We start from the raw sequence: 14,435 nt of genomic DNA on the forward strand, positions 1-14,435 counted from the left end.
TGGGATCTAAAGGGCCGGCCCCCTCTCCCTTGCCCCTATATATAGTGGAGGGGTGGGAGGGCAGCCGCACCCCTTGCCTGGCGCAGCCCTCTCCTCCTCCAACTCCTCCTCCTCCCTAGTGCTTAGGGAAGCTCTGCCGGAGAACCACGAGCTCCATTGCCACCACGCCGTCGTGCTGCTGGAGTTCTCCCTCAACTTCTCCTCTCCCCTTGCTGGATCAAGAAGGAGGAGACGTCCCGGGCTGTATGTGTGTTGAACACGGAGGCGCCGTCCGTTCGGCGCTAGATCGGATCTTCCGCGATTTGAATCGCTGCGAGTACGACTCCATCAACCGCGTTCTTGTAACGCTTCCGCTTGGCGATCTTCAAGGGTATGAAGATGCACTCCCTCTCTCTCGTTGCTAGCATCTCCTAGATTGATCTTGGTGACACGTAGGAAATTTTGAATTATTGCTACGTTCCCCAACAGTGGCATCATGAGCTAGGTCTATGCGTAGATTCTATGCACGAGTAGAACACAAAGTAGTTGTGCGCGATGATTTGTTCAATTTGCTTGCCGCTACTAGTCTTATCTTGATTCGGCGGCATTGTGGGATGAAGCGGCCCAGACCGACCTTACACGTACTCTTACGTGAGACAGGTTCCACCGACTAACATGCACTTGATCCATAAGGTGGCTAGCGGGTGTCTGTCTCTCCCACTTTAGTCGGATCGGATTCGATGAAGAGGGTCCTTATGAAGGGTAAACAGAAATTGGCATATCACCGTTGTGGCTTTTGCGTAGGTAAGAAACGTTCTTGCTAGAAACCCATAGCAGCCACGTAAAACATGCAACAACAATTAGAGGACGTATAACTTGTTTTTGCAGGGTATGCTATGTGATGTGATATGGCCAAAAGGATGTGATGAATTATATATATGTGATGTATGAGATTGATCATGTTCTTTTAATAGGAATCACGACTTGCATGTCGATGAGTATGACAACCGGCAGGAGCCATAGGATTTGTCTTAATTTATTGTATGACCTGCGTGTCAATGAAAAACGCCATGTAATTACTTTACTTTATTGCTAACCGTTAGCCATAGTAGTAGAAGTAATAGTTGGCGAGACAACTTCATGAAGACACGATGATGGAGATCATGGTGTCATGCCGGTGACAAAGGTGATCATGCCGCGCCTCGAAGGTGGAGATCAAATGGCGCAAGATGATATTGGCCATATCATGTCACTTTATGATTTGCATGTGATGTTTGTCATGTATACATCTTATTTTCTTAGAACAACGGTAGCATAAATAAGATGATCCCTCACTAAAATTTCAAGAGACGTGTTCCCCCTAACTGTGCACCGTTGCGAAGGTTCGTTGTTTCGAAGCACCACGTGATGATCGGGTGTGATAGATTCTAACGTTTGCATACAACGAGTGTAAGCCAGATTTACACATGTGAAACACTTAGGTTGACTTGGCGAGCCTAGCATGTACAGACATGGCCTCGGAACACAAGAGACCGAAAGGTCGAACATGAGTCGTATAGAAGATACGATCAACATGAAGATGTTCACCGATGATGACTAGTCCGTCTCACGTGATGATCGGACACGACCTAGTTGACTCGGATCATGTATCACTTAGATGACTAGAGGGATGTCTATCTGAGTGGGAGTTCATTAAATAATTTGATTAGATGAACTTAATTATCATGAACATAGTCAAAATGTCTTTGCAAATTATGTCGTAGCTTACGCTTTAGTTCTACTAAGATATGTTCCTAGAGAAAATTTAGTTCAAAGTTGATAGTAGCAATTATGCGGACTGGGTCTGTAAACTGAGGATTGTCCTCATTGCTGCACAGAAGGCTTATGTCCTTAATTCACCGCTCGGTGTGCTGAACGTCAAGCGTCGTTTGTGGATGTTGCGAACATCTGACATACACGTTTTGATGACTACGTGATAGTTCAGTGCGTAATGTTGAACGGTTTAGAATTGAGGCACCGAAGACATTTTGAAACGTCGCGGAACATATGAGATGTTTCAAGAGCTGAAATTGGGATTTTAGGCTCGTGCCCACGTCAAGAGGTATGAGACCTCTGACAAGTTTCTTAAGCCTGCAAACTAAGGGAGAAAAGCTCAATCGTTGAGCATGTGCTCAGATTGTCTGAGTACTACAATCACTTGAATCGAGTGGGAGTTAATCTTCCAGACGAGATAGTGATGGTTCTCCATAGTCACTGCCACCAAGCTATTAGAGCTTCGTGATGAACTATAACATATCAGGGATAGACATGATGATCCTTGAGCAACTCGCGATGTTTGACACCGCGAAAGTAGAAATAAAGTAGGAGCATCAATTGTTGATGGTTAGTAAAACCACTAGTTTCAAGAAGGGCAAGGGAAAGAAGGGATACTTCATGAAATAGCAAATCAGTTGCTGCTCTAGTGAAGAAACCCAAGGTTGAACCCAAACCCAAGACTAAGTGCTTCTGTAATGAGGGTAACGGTCACTGAAGCAAAACTACCCTAGATACTTGGTAGATGAGAAGGCAGGCAAGGTCGACAGAAGTATATTGGATATACATTATATTAATGTGTACTTTACTAGTACTCCTAGTAGCACCAGGGTATTAGATACCGGTTCGGTTGCTAAGTGTTGGTAACTCGAAATAAAAGGCTACGGAATAAACGGAGACTAGCTAAAGGTGAGATGACGATATGTGTTGGAAGTGTTTTCAAGGTTGATATGATCAAACATCGCATGCTCCCTCTACCATCGGGATTGGTGTTAAACCTAAATAATTTTTATTTGGTGTTTGCGTTGAGCATAGACATGATTGGATTATGTTTATCGCAATACGGTTATTCATTTAAGGAGAATAATGGTTACTCTATTTATTTGAATAATACCTTCAATGGTCTTGCACCTAAAATGAATGGTTCATTGAATCTCGATCGTAGTGATACACATGTTCATGCCAAAAAGATATAAGATAGTAATGATAGTACCACATACTTGTGGCACTGCCATTTGAGTCATATTGGTATAAAACGCATGAAGAAGCTTCATGTTGATGGATCTTTGGACTCACTCGTTTTTGAAAAGATTGAGACATGCGAACCATGTCTATTGGTATATATGCATGAAGAAACTCCACGCAGATGGATTGTTTGGACTCACTTGATTTTGAGTCACTTGAGACATACAAATCATACCACATGGGCAAGATGACTGAAAGGCCTCGTTTTCAGTAAGATGGAACAAGAAAGCAACTTGTTGGAAGTAATACATTTTGATGTGTGCAGTCCAATGAGTGCTGAGGCACGCAGTGGATATCATTATGTTCTTACTTCACAGATGATTTGAGTAGATGCTGAGAATATTTACTTGATGAAACACAAGTCTGAATTATTGAAAGGTTCAAGTAATTTCAGAGTGAAGTTGAAGATCGTCGTGACAAGAGGATAAAATGTCTGTGATATGATCGTAGAGATGAATATCCGAGTTACGAGTTTGGCACACAATTAAGACATTGTGGAAATTGTTTCACAACTAATACCGCCTGGAACACCATAGTGTGATGGTGTGTCCGAACATCATAACTGCACCCTATTGGATATGGTGCATACCATGATGTCTCTTATCAAATTACCCTATCGTTTATGGGTTAGGCATTAGAGACAACCGCATTCACTTTAAATAGGGCACCACGCAATTCCGTTGAGACGACACCGTATGAACTATGGTTTAGAGAAACCTAAGCTGTCGTTTCTTAAAAGTTTGGGGCTGCGACGCTTATGTGGAAAAGTTTCAGGCTGATAAGCTCGAACCCAAAGCAGATAAATGCATCTTCATAGAATACCCAAAACAGTTGGGTATACCTCCTATTTTCAGATCCGAAAGCAAAGTGATTGTTTCTAGTAACAGGTCCTTTCTCGAGGAAAAGTTTCTCTCGAAAGAATTGAGTGGGAGGATGGTGGAGACTTGATGAGGTTATTGAACCATGACTTCAACTAGTGTGTAGCAGGGCACAGGAAGTTGTTCCTGTGGCACCTACACCAATTGAAGTGGAAGCTTATGATAGTGATCATGAAACTTCGGATCAAGTCACTACCAAACCTCGTAGGACGACAAGGATGCATGCTACTTCAGAGTGGTACGTAATCCTGTCTTGGAAGTCATGTTGCTAGACAACAATGAACCTACGAGCTATGGAGAAGCGATGATGGGCCCAGATTCCGACGAATGGCTCGAGGCCATAAAATCCGAGAGAGGATCCATGTATAAAAACAAAGTGTAGACTTTGGAAGAACTACTTGATGGTCGTAAGGCTGTTGGGTGCAGATGGATTTTAAAAGGAAGACAAACAATGATGGTAAGTGTCACCATTAAGAAAGCTCGACTTGTCGTTAAGATGTTTTCCGGCAAGTTCAAGGAGTTGACTGCGATGAGACTTTCTCACTCGTAGCGATGCTAAGAGTCTGTTGCAATTATATTAGCAATTACTGCATTATTTATGAAATCTTGCAGATAAGATGTCAAAACATTGTTTCCTCAACGATTTTCTTGAGGAAAGGTTGTATGTGATACAACCAGAAGGTTTATCAATCCTGAAAGATGCTAACAAGTATGCAAAGCTCCAGCAATCCTTCTAAGGATTGGAGTAAGCATCTCGGAGTTGGAATGTACGCTTTGATGAGATAATCAAAGATTTTGGGTTTATACAAAGTTTATGAGAAACTTGTATTTCCAAAGAAGTGAGTGGGAGCTCTATAGAATTTCTGATGAGTATATGTTGTTGACATATTGTTGATCAGAAATGATGTAGAATTTCTGGAAAACATACAGGGTTATTTGAAAAGTGTTTTTCAATGCAAAACCTGGATTAAGCTACTTGAACATTGAGCATCAAGATCTATAAGGATAGATCGAAAATGCTTAATAATACTTTCAAATGAATGCATACCGTGACAGGATTTTGAAGGAGTTCAAAATAGATCAGCAAACAAGGAGTTCTTGGCTATGTTACAAGGTGTGAGTATTGAGTAGGACTCAAGACCTGACCACGGCAGAAGAGAGAGAAAGGACGAAGGTCGTCCCCTATGCTTTAGACGTAGGCTCTACAGTATGCTATGTTGTGTACCGCATCTGAAGTGTACCTTGCCATGAGTCAGTCAAGGGGTACAAGAGTGATGCATGAATGGATCACATAATAGCGGTCGAACTTATCCTTAGTAACTAGTGGACTAAGGAATTTTCTCGATTATGGAGGTGGTGAAAGAGTTCGTCGTAAAGGGTTGCGTCGATGCAAACTTTGACACTAATCCGGATGACTCTGAGTAGTAAGACGGATTCGTATAGTAGAGCAGTTATTTGGAATAGCTCCAAGTAGCGCGTGGTAGCTGCATCTACAAGATGACATAGAGATTTGTAAAGCACACACGGATCTGAAAGGTTCAGACCCGTTGACTAGTAACCTCTCTCACAAGCGAGATATGAACAAACCCCATGGGTGTTGGATTCATTACAATCAAATAGTGATGTGAACTAGATTATTGACTCTAGTGCAAGTGGGAGACTGTTGGAAATATGCCCTAGAGGCAATAATAAAATGGTTATTATTGTATTTCCTTGTTCATGGTAATTGTCTATTGTTCATGCTATAATTGTATTAACTGGAAACCGTAATACATGTGTGAATACATAGACCACAACATGTCCCTAGTAAGCCTCTAGTTGACTAGCTCGTTGATCAATAGATGGTTATGGTTTCCTGACCATGGACATTGGATGTCATTGATAACGGGATCACATCATTAGGAGAATGATGTGATGGACAAGACCCAATCCTAAGCATAGCACAAGATCGTGTAGTTCGTTTGCTAAGAGCTTTTCTAATGTCAAGTATCGTTTCCTTAGACCATGAGATTGTGCAACTCCCGGATACCGTAGGAATGCTTTGGGTGTACCAAACGTCACAACATAACTGGGTGGCTATAAAGGTGCACTACAGGTATCTCCGAAAGTGTCTGTTGGGTTGGCACGAATCGAGACTGGGATTTGCCACTCCGTATGACGGAGAGGTATCTCTGGGCCCAATCGGTAATGCATCATCATAATGAGCTCAATGTTACTAAGTAGTTAGTCACGGGATCATGCATTACAGAACGAGTAAAGTGACTTGCCGGTAACGAGATTGAACGAGGTATTGGGATACCGACGATCGAGTCCCGGGCAAGTAACATACCGATTGACAAAGGGAATTGTATACGGGATTGATTGAATCCCCGACATCATGGTTCATCCGATGAGATCATCGTGGAGCATGTGGGAGCCAATATGGGTATCCAGATCCCGCTATTGGTTATTGGCCGGAGAGGTGTCTCGGTCATGTCTGCATGGTTCCCAAACCCGTAGGGTCTACACACTTAAGGTTCGGTGACGCTAGAGTTGTTATGGGAAATAGTATGTGGTTACCGAAGGTTGTTCGGAGTCCCGGATGAGATCCCGGACGTCACGAGGAGTTCTGGAATGGTCCGGAGGTAAATATTTATATATGGGAAGTCATCATACGGTCACCGGAAGTATTCGGGGGTATGCCGGTATTGTACCGGGGCCACCGAAGGGGTTCCGGGGGTCCACCAGGAGGGTCCACCTGCCCCGGAGGGCCTTATGGGCTGTAGGTGGAAGGGAACCAGCCCCTAAGTGGGCTGGGCACCAACCTCCCCCTAGGGCCCATGCGCCTAGGGTTGGGGGAAACCCTGGAGGGGGCGCCCCCCTTGACTTGGGGGGCAAGCCACCCTCCCTGGCCGCCGCCCCACCCACCAGATGGGATCTAAGGGGCCGGCCCCCCTCTCCCTTGCCCCTATATATAGTGGAGGGGTGGGAGGGCAGCCACACCCCTTGCCTGGCGCAGCCCTCTCCTCCTCCAACTCCTCCTCCTCCGTAGTGCTTAGGGAAGCTCTGCCGGAGAACCACGAGCTCCATTGCCACCACGCCGTCGTGCTGCTGGAGTTCTCCATCAACTTCTCCTCTCCCCTTGCTGGATCAAGAAGGAGGAGACGTCCCCGAGCTGTACGTGTGTTGAACGCGGAGGCGCCGTCCGTTCGGCGCTAGATCGGATCTTTCGCGATTTGAATCGCTGCGAGTACGACTCCATCAATCGCGTTCTTGTAACGCTTCCGCTTAGCGATCTTCAAGGGTATGAAGATGCACTCCCTCTCTCTCGTTGCTAGCATCTCCTAGATTGATCTTGGTGACACGTAGGAAAATTTTGAATTATTGCTACGTTCCCCAACAGCCCCACGGCTGCCGACCTGCGCTAGAAACGTCGCCGCTTTGTTGAGCCGAGCTCAACTTCTTCGGATCATCATCTCAGCAAGCCGATCAAGAGTTCGGCATCGCGAAGGATAAATCATCACCAACATCGCTGCCCCACGGATTACACGGAGCGGGCACACCGGCATCGCCGCATGGTCACTTCATCAAGCCGGCATTAACCGCGTCACAAGTCACGACCTGCGTCAACATGGCCGCACTGTTGCTTCTTCAAGCCGATGTCCATCACGCCGAACTGCTTCAACACCTTGGCTGACATGACAGCTGCAATGTTCTTCACCGACCTGCTCCGTCACCTAGGCTGGACCGGAGACTTGGCTATTTCTTCATCAACATACTCCGGTGACTTCGGCGTCACCAGCCGACCAGCTTTGTCACGTTAGCTGGACCGAGGGCTTTGTCTCGACAAGCCAACCTTTGCCAGCATCGCCATGCCGTCACTTTATCGCCCATCAGGCAATGGGTGTGCGGATCGAGTCCCAATTTTGGGAGTCACCTTTCTTCAGATTGCTACGACAAATAAACCAGGTGCTATTTATCCTAGTAATTTTTGCTTGTTTGGGTTTATTTTTCCCAAGGAATTATTACTCTGGTTTGTTCCATCATCTGTACACAGGTCTATCAAATGGTGGCCGCATTAACGACGGTCACATGGTGGTTCGGTCAGTTTCCGTACATAGTCCGGCGAACGCCACATCTGGAACTCGGATCGACCTGTGAAGTCAGGCTTTGCCACGCCTTTACCGCATCACGCTGACGCCTTGGATTGACATTGACTTCGGCGCCAGGCTGCATATCTTTAAATGAATTATCTTGCATAAATTAATTACGCGAGGATTTTTATATATTTATATTATTGTTGTTCGCCTGCACTATTTTACATGTGCAGGTAATGGACTTCGACTACGTCACGTGGTCTCTTCGGCCAGCCAACGCCGTCGTCTCAATCGGCGTAAATCGGCTCGCGTGATCACCTTGTTGGTCGTGTTGCTATACCGACGTGTTCGGTTGCCTCGGGGACTTCGGCATCGTTGAGAGAGCTTTACCTCATCGAGTGTTCGGCACACAGGCCATATGTCTTTTATTACTCACTTTGCATAAATTATTAATTATGCAACATTTTTTAAAAATTTATTATTATTCCTATTATCTCCGGCTTGCACTATTTTCTGTGCACAGATAAAGGATCCAGATCGGGCAGTGATGTCACCTCTGCGTACCGATGTACCACGTCACCTCGGCTGGACCGAGGACTTCGTCATCACTTCATTAACCCACGACGGGGTCTTCGGCGTCACACTGCGGGCCTGCATTGGTCGTGCCATGTCGCCACTTCGGAGTGCCGAGCTCTTTGCTCCGCCACCTCGGGACCGACTTGGGGGATGAGACCTTATCCCGCCGTAAGCTCGGGCCGTGCATTGACACGGAGCACATTAACCAGCTAAGTCGCTTTTATGCTCAGAATTTTCAATTTTAAATTTTGTTCGGTTCGACCAAAGCATAATACTTTTTTGGCAAAAAGTTGTATGTGAAAAACTTCCTTGTCAAAACTTTGTTTGTGACTCACAAATTCAAATACCCCGTCTACTTGGGGGCTTCCTTTATGAAGCTTTTCCTTTTGCATATGATTATACTTGTATGGCTTCGTTCCTTGTTCGTGTATTACGCCACAATATGCACCATGTTGACTTAAGTGTTCAGCAAGCTGGGCTCCTATGTTTACCCCTACGTTCCCGATTGTTCGGCTAGGGAGTAAAGGGAGCACCTCTGCGATTGTCACGATCGGGTCATCCGAGCTCGGACCTCGGACTGGGTGAAGCCGAAAGCTAGCGCTCTTATTGTTTTCAATCATGGTCGGCACACAACGGAACTCATGAATACAAAAAATCTATTGCACAAGTCTCATAGTAACAATGAGCAATCGAAGAAAGGTATCGGTGGGGGTACTATTTTCTTCGAAGATGCTTCTTACACTTCGTCAGTACTATAGCATAAGTTCCCTGAGCGTGCTTTGTCTATTACAGCCTTATGGCCTGATTGCCTGGTTATCGGAAACACCGTCGATATCCTCGACAGGTGGAGTACATAACACTTTTCGGCCCTTGACCGAAGAGGGAGAAGCCGACGGTCGGTTAAGACGCGTTTAAAGTTCGGGTGAACACATATATGATATAAGTACTTCGGTACATAGAATCATAAAATTCTTTTACCCAAGTCACTTGGGGGCTCTTAAATTTACATGAGCCGTTTTATAATAAGTATTTTCTTCTTGGTTGTTGCAAAATCTTTTTCTATCACTCCTTTTTTCGACTCGAGTGTGTGGTCAATCGCCAGATGGCCTAGTTTCTCTCTAAAGCCGCTCGGGTTTGGTTCGCTAAACTGGCCTAACAAGAAGTACTCCACCTTTGGGATAGGAGGTTGAAGCTATAGGCTGACCCGCTTGAAGTGTTGATATAGGATGTGTCATGTTAAAGCACGACAGAAGCACAATATTTTTCTCTCTAAAGACCAATTTTCGGATTGGCACCGAACACTTGATCTAGTTCGGACGTCAAGTTTTTTCTGAAGTTTTTTTGGTCTTCCAAGCCTATGGCACTTTTAAACTATTTGTGTGTTTCCAGCATAAGTCTCGCAGTGCAACGACGGACACCTTTAGAGATTCGACAAAAGCATTCTCAAACATTGCTATATATGCATCAGTTTCGAATTGTGTCTTCGGTCAATAGTTGGGTTGCCCGGCTCCTGTGCTTGCCTCCTACGTTCCGCTTTGTTCGGCTAGGTGTGCAAAGGGAGAACCACGCGATTGTGCTTCCAGCTCGCATGGTCAAGCGCCTCAGTGGAGAAAGCAGAAAACTGACTGTCACAATAAGCGTAAACTGGTCAGTGATACGATGATTGTATTAAACTATAAAGATCGATAAGGGTCACCCCGTGTTAAATGACGGTCCGTTCATAACATTGGCTGAAGTGTTTACGGCTTGACCTCGACTGTTGCCGAACACTAACCGGGGGCTAGTACCCGGCCTCCCAACTTTAAGCTCCTATGACTAAGTGACAGTTATAAAGACCACATATCTGATTGCCTCGCTTCCGCTAACACAACCGCCTTCGGGCACCGAGACGTCGGCTAAGGGTTGTTTTGTTATTGCGAAAACACCATGCGTAGCATCTACAAGGGGGCGGAAGCCGATGATGGGCCACTTTCAACTGATAAACGGTCGCAACGGAGTCAAAATAAACATATCATTGGCATTTGTATTTAATATATGAGGGCCGCCTTCCATAATCATCGTTATAAAGCCATACATATGCATCAATTTGACTTAAGATTTTGGCCAAGCTGGGTTGCCTGGCTCCTGTGCTTACCCCTATGTTCCCAATTGTTCGGCTAGGTGGTAAAGGGAGCACATCTATGATTGTTACTATCAGGTCATCCGAGTAAGTACCTCAGACTGGGTGAAGCCGAAAGCTAGCAATCTTAAAGGATCACATTGGTCGGCAACGACGGCAGTGAAAATTTTGGTTCATTAATTCCACAGAGTTCGGGAACTTTCCCCGAACTAAATCCTCAATATTTTCCTCCCACATTGATCGGAGGTGAGGTTTCATGATCATGATAAGCATGAGGAGCCAAAGAAAGGAAACGATAGCGGGACTATTTTCTTTGGAAGATGTTTCTTACGTTAAAAACGTAATATAATATATCTCTCCGTGTACCTCTGTTTATAAAACCGTATGGCCGGATCGCCTTGTTTTCCATAAATCTTTGCCCTTATAACGCCTTTATAAAGTAGGAAAACACTCCTCGGCTACTGGCCGAAGAGGTTGAAGCCGCTGGTCGGTCAACAAAGTTTTGTACAATGCGGATCCGAGCATTAATGATGTAAAGTACTTGGATACATAGAATCATTACACATAATTTGTGATTTTACTCCGGATATTGATCCTTAATTCGGCCACCCGTGCCCACATTAAGGCTCGAGGGCTACTGGGCTTCACACTCATTATTTATAAATATTAAAGGGGCACATCGATCCCCTGATCTGGTGTTGCCACCCGACCAGTGTCTCGGGGGCTACTGCATTGGCAATCCAATGCAGAAAATTTAAGTGCAATATAGTTTTCGAGGAGATTATGATCCTCAGGTTAATCGGCCGCACCCAACCTGAGTCTCGAGGACTTTGCACACCGCTTTTTGTGTCCCAAAGTATTCTGCCGAGCTAGGAGTTGATCCTCAGGCCGATTTTGCGAATCAACCTGAGTCTCAGGGGCTACTGGGATCAGCGGTCTTATGCCATCCTTCAGGTGCATCTCGGGTTTTAGACCGATACACACCTTGAGGGCTACTGGCTATATATCTCGGCAGAGAATAAATTGCACCAATAAAAAATATTGACAAAAACGGCCCGTAGTCGGGGTGGTGCACCACCTCGGAAGCAGTCCGGCATAAAGCTCAGGCGCCAGTGGCTGGCTCCATAGAGGGCATTTCCAGCATTAAGCTCGGCTAAACTCCTTCAAACTTTTTTAAACCAAGGTGATCTATGACACCTCGTACATAGTCCGGCGTTGGAGCTTGGACATAGTCCGGTGTTGGAGCTCAGATACAGTCCGGCGCTGGAGCTCGGATGTAGTTCGGCGTTGGAGCTCGAGTATAACAATAATCTTCGGATACAGTCCAACGTTGGAGCTCGGATACATTCCGGAGTTGGAGCTCGGAAGCGGTCTGGCGTTGGTGCTCGGCTGCAAAAGATACCTCGAATGCAGTCCGGCATTGGAGCTTAGATGCAAGAGGACACTGCCGCCCGGGAACAACTTCAAACCCGTGGTGTGGCATAAAAATAACAGGGCATTGATAAAGGCCGGAAACTCAAAGGGGTTCCTCGGATACCTGACGTGTAAACTCTTCGGATGCACTTCGGCGATCCTCAAGATCGAAGATAAGAAGATTTGTTGAACTAGTTTTCAAGACCGATGACTGAAGATGAAGAACAGTTCGGAAGAATCGAGGAGCGTCCCCAACTTGAAGACCGGTTCAGGGGGGCTACTGACGGTGTCCTGGACTAGGGGGTACTCACCACGTCGTCTCCCGACCAGCTGGATCGGGCCGAGGACCCCCATGGCGGTTCACTATTGGGCCAGTCCGGACAGCCCATGCCGCGTACAAGGAGGATTCTACAAGACTTGGCGCCCAAGACAAGGACTCCTCTAAACCCTAGGCCTACGGCGCATATATAAACCGAGGCCAGGCTAGTCAATAGACAATCTCATATTCATTAGTACAATCTCGTGGTAGATACATGTACTCTGTACTACACCCATATGAATACAATCAAAAGCAGCATGTAGGGTATTATCTCATCCAGAGAGCCCGAAGCTGGGTAAAACCCCGTGTCCATGTTACCATCGCTCCAAGACGCCTAGCTTAGGACCCCTACTACGAGATATGCCGGATATTGAACCGACATTGGTGCTTTCATTGAGAGCCTGCTGGCGGTCGCCACGGGGCGATGGGAATTCGGATCGTCTCCGGCGCGATCCACGCATCGGAGCCGAGCTTTATGGTCGATGTCGGCATCTTTTGTTGCTGGCTCGACTGGTCACCTTGGCTTAACCAAGGACTGTGCCCTACCTCCAATCATCATGTTCGGACGAGGGCCTTCGTCAACATCAACTCCGATCTCTATCATGATCATGGAAGAATCATCCATGGAGCTCGGGAGCTCAACGTCAACATTGCCCTCGGGCGACCATTGTCGGTGTGGAACGAAACCTATGGGATCACAAGAATCCCTACTACGGTTGCTGGGGCGCGGGGTTGCGAAAAGAGCAGGGCTAGTAGACAGCACAAGGATTGTTTACCCAGGTTCGGGCCGCGAGGATGCGTAAAACCCTAGTCCTACTTTGGTGGGTGTATTTCAGAGAGTTCTTGAGCTCTCGAACTAGTTGTGGTCAGTGCGTGGTTCGAAAGAGCCGAATCCTTGCATGCATGCAAGTGACAGGGTGTCTCCCATAATATAAGTGGGGATAGCCTGCGCCACGGCTTTGATCATAGTCTCCTTGCATGCAAGTGACAGGGTGTCTCCCCAGGCGATAATCCTTTTCAGAAGCCTTGACTGCAAGTTCTGAAATTTACCTCTGCTCATGCGCCCGTCCGGAGTGGGTTGGCCTAGGTACTTCTCCTCAAAAGTGACCAAATCAACATGCAAGCATTTCGGATCCTCTCCTGGCTGTCTGCTGGACACGCTTTCCCAAATAGTACACTACACTTTGCTGGATTGATACATTGGGCTGTTGCTTTCTCATACGTAGTAAGCACCTCCTGTACCTTACGAGCATGTTCCTCTTCTGCTTTAAAAAATAGTAAGGAATGCAGCTACTGTTCACTACTGCAATCAAATACGCCCTTAGCTCCGGCTGCTCATGGTTCCCCGTGCGTGGAGCAAAGTATGATGTGCCGTCTGCATGCGTTTGTGGACTTGCTTCGACCAGCCGTACCACCGGTCTCGCTAGTGATAGAGCAGGCGGTCACAGTGCGTGGATAGCTTGTTCGTGGTGCATGTGTGTTTCTCTGGACCAATGTTTATTCACATCGATGGAGCTAGCACATGACAATTTGAACAAATGGAAACAAACATAAACAAATTTCTTTTTCATGAAATTTTAAGGGAAATTTTACGGTGCATTATAATACACCAGAGCACGTGTATTATATGGGCGATCTAACGGATGAGAATAACTGGGCTTTTTTAGCCCAAGGGTATTTTCGACCTAAATTTTTTTGTACCTTTAATTGGCCCAATTAAGTTCAGGGGTATTTCCATCCTAAATTTTTCGATTAAATTAATTGCATTAATAAGCACTTCATTATAGAGGTCCAATCATCGTGCGTACTCTTTTGAATTTTGGTTCGAGCGGTTCGTCCTCTCTCCTCCTCTCGAGCCCTAACCTCGGCGCCCTTGATCGCCGCCGATCGCCTTCGGCGCCTTCGATCGCCTCCGCGCCTTCGATCGCCGCCGATCGCACTCGCCGTGTCACTCCTTCCTCCTGCACCTACTCCCCCCTCCATCACAAGTCACCCCACTCGGGTCGCGGCGCCAGATC

This window comes from Triticum aestivum, chromosome 3D (assembly GCF_018294505.1).
Source record: "Triticum aestivum cultivar Chinese Spring chromosome 3D, IWGSC CS RefSeq v2.1, whole genome shotgun sequence".
Classification (NCBI taxonomy): domain Eukaryota; kingdom Viridiplantae; phylum Streptophyta; class Magnoliopsida; order Poales; family Poaceae; genus Triticum; species Triticum aestivum.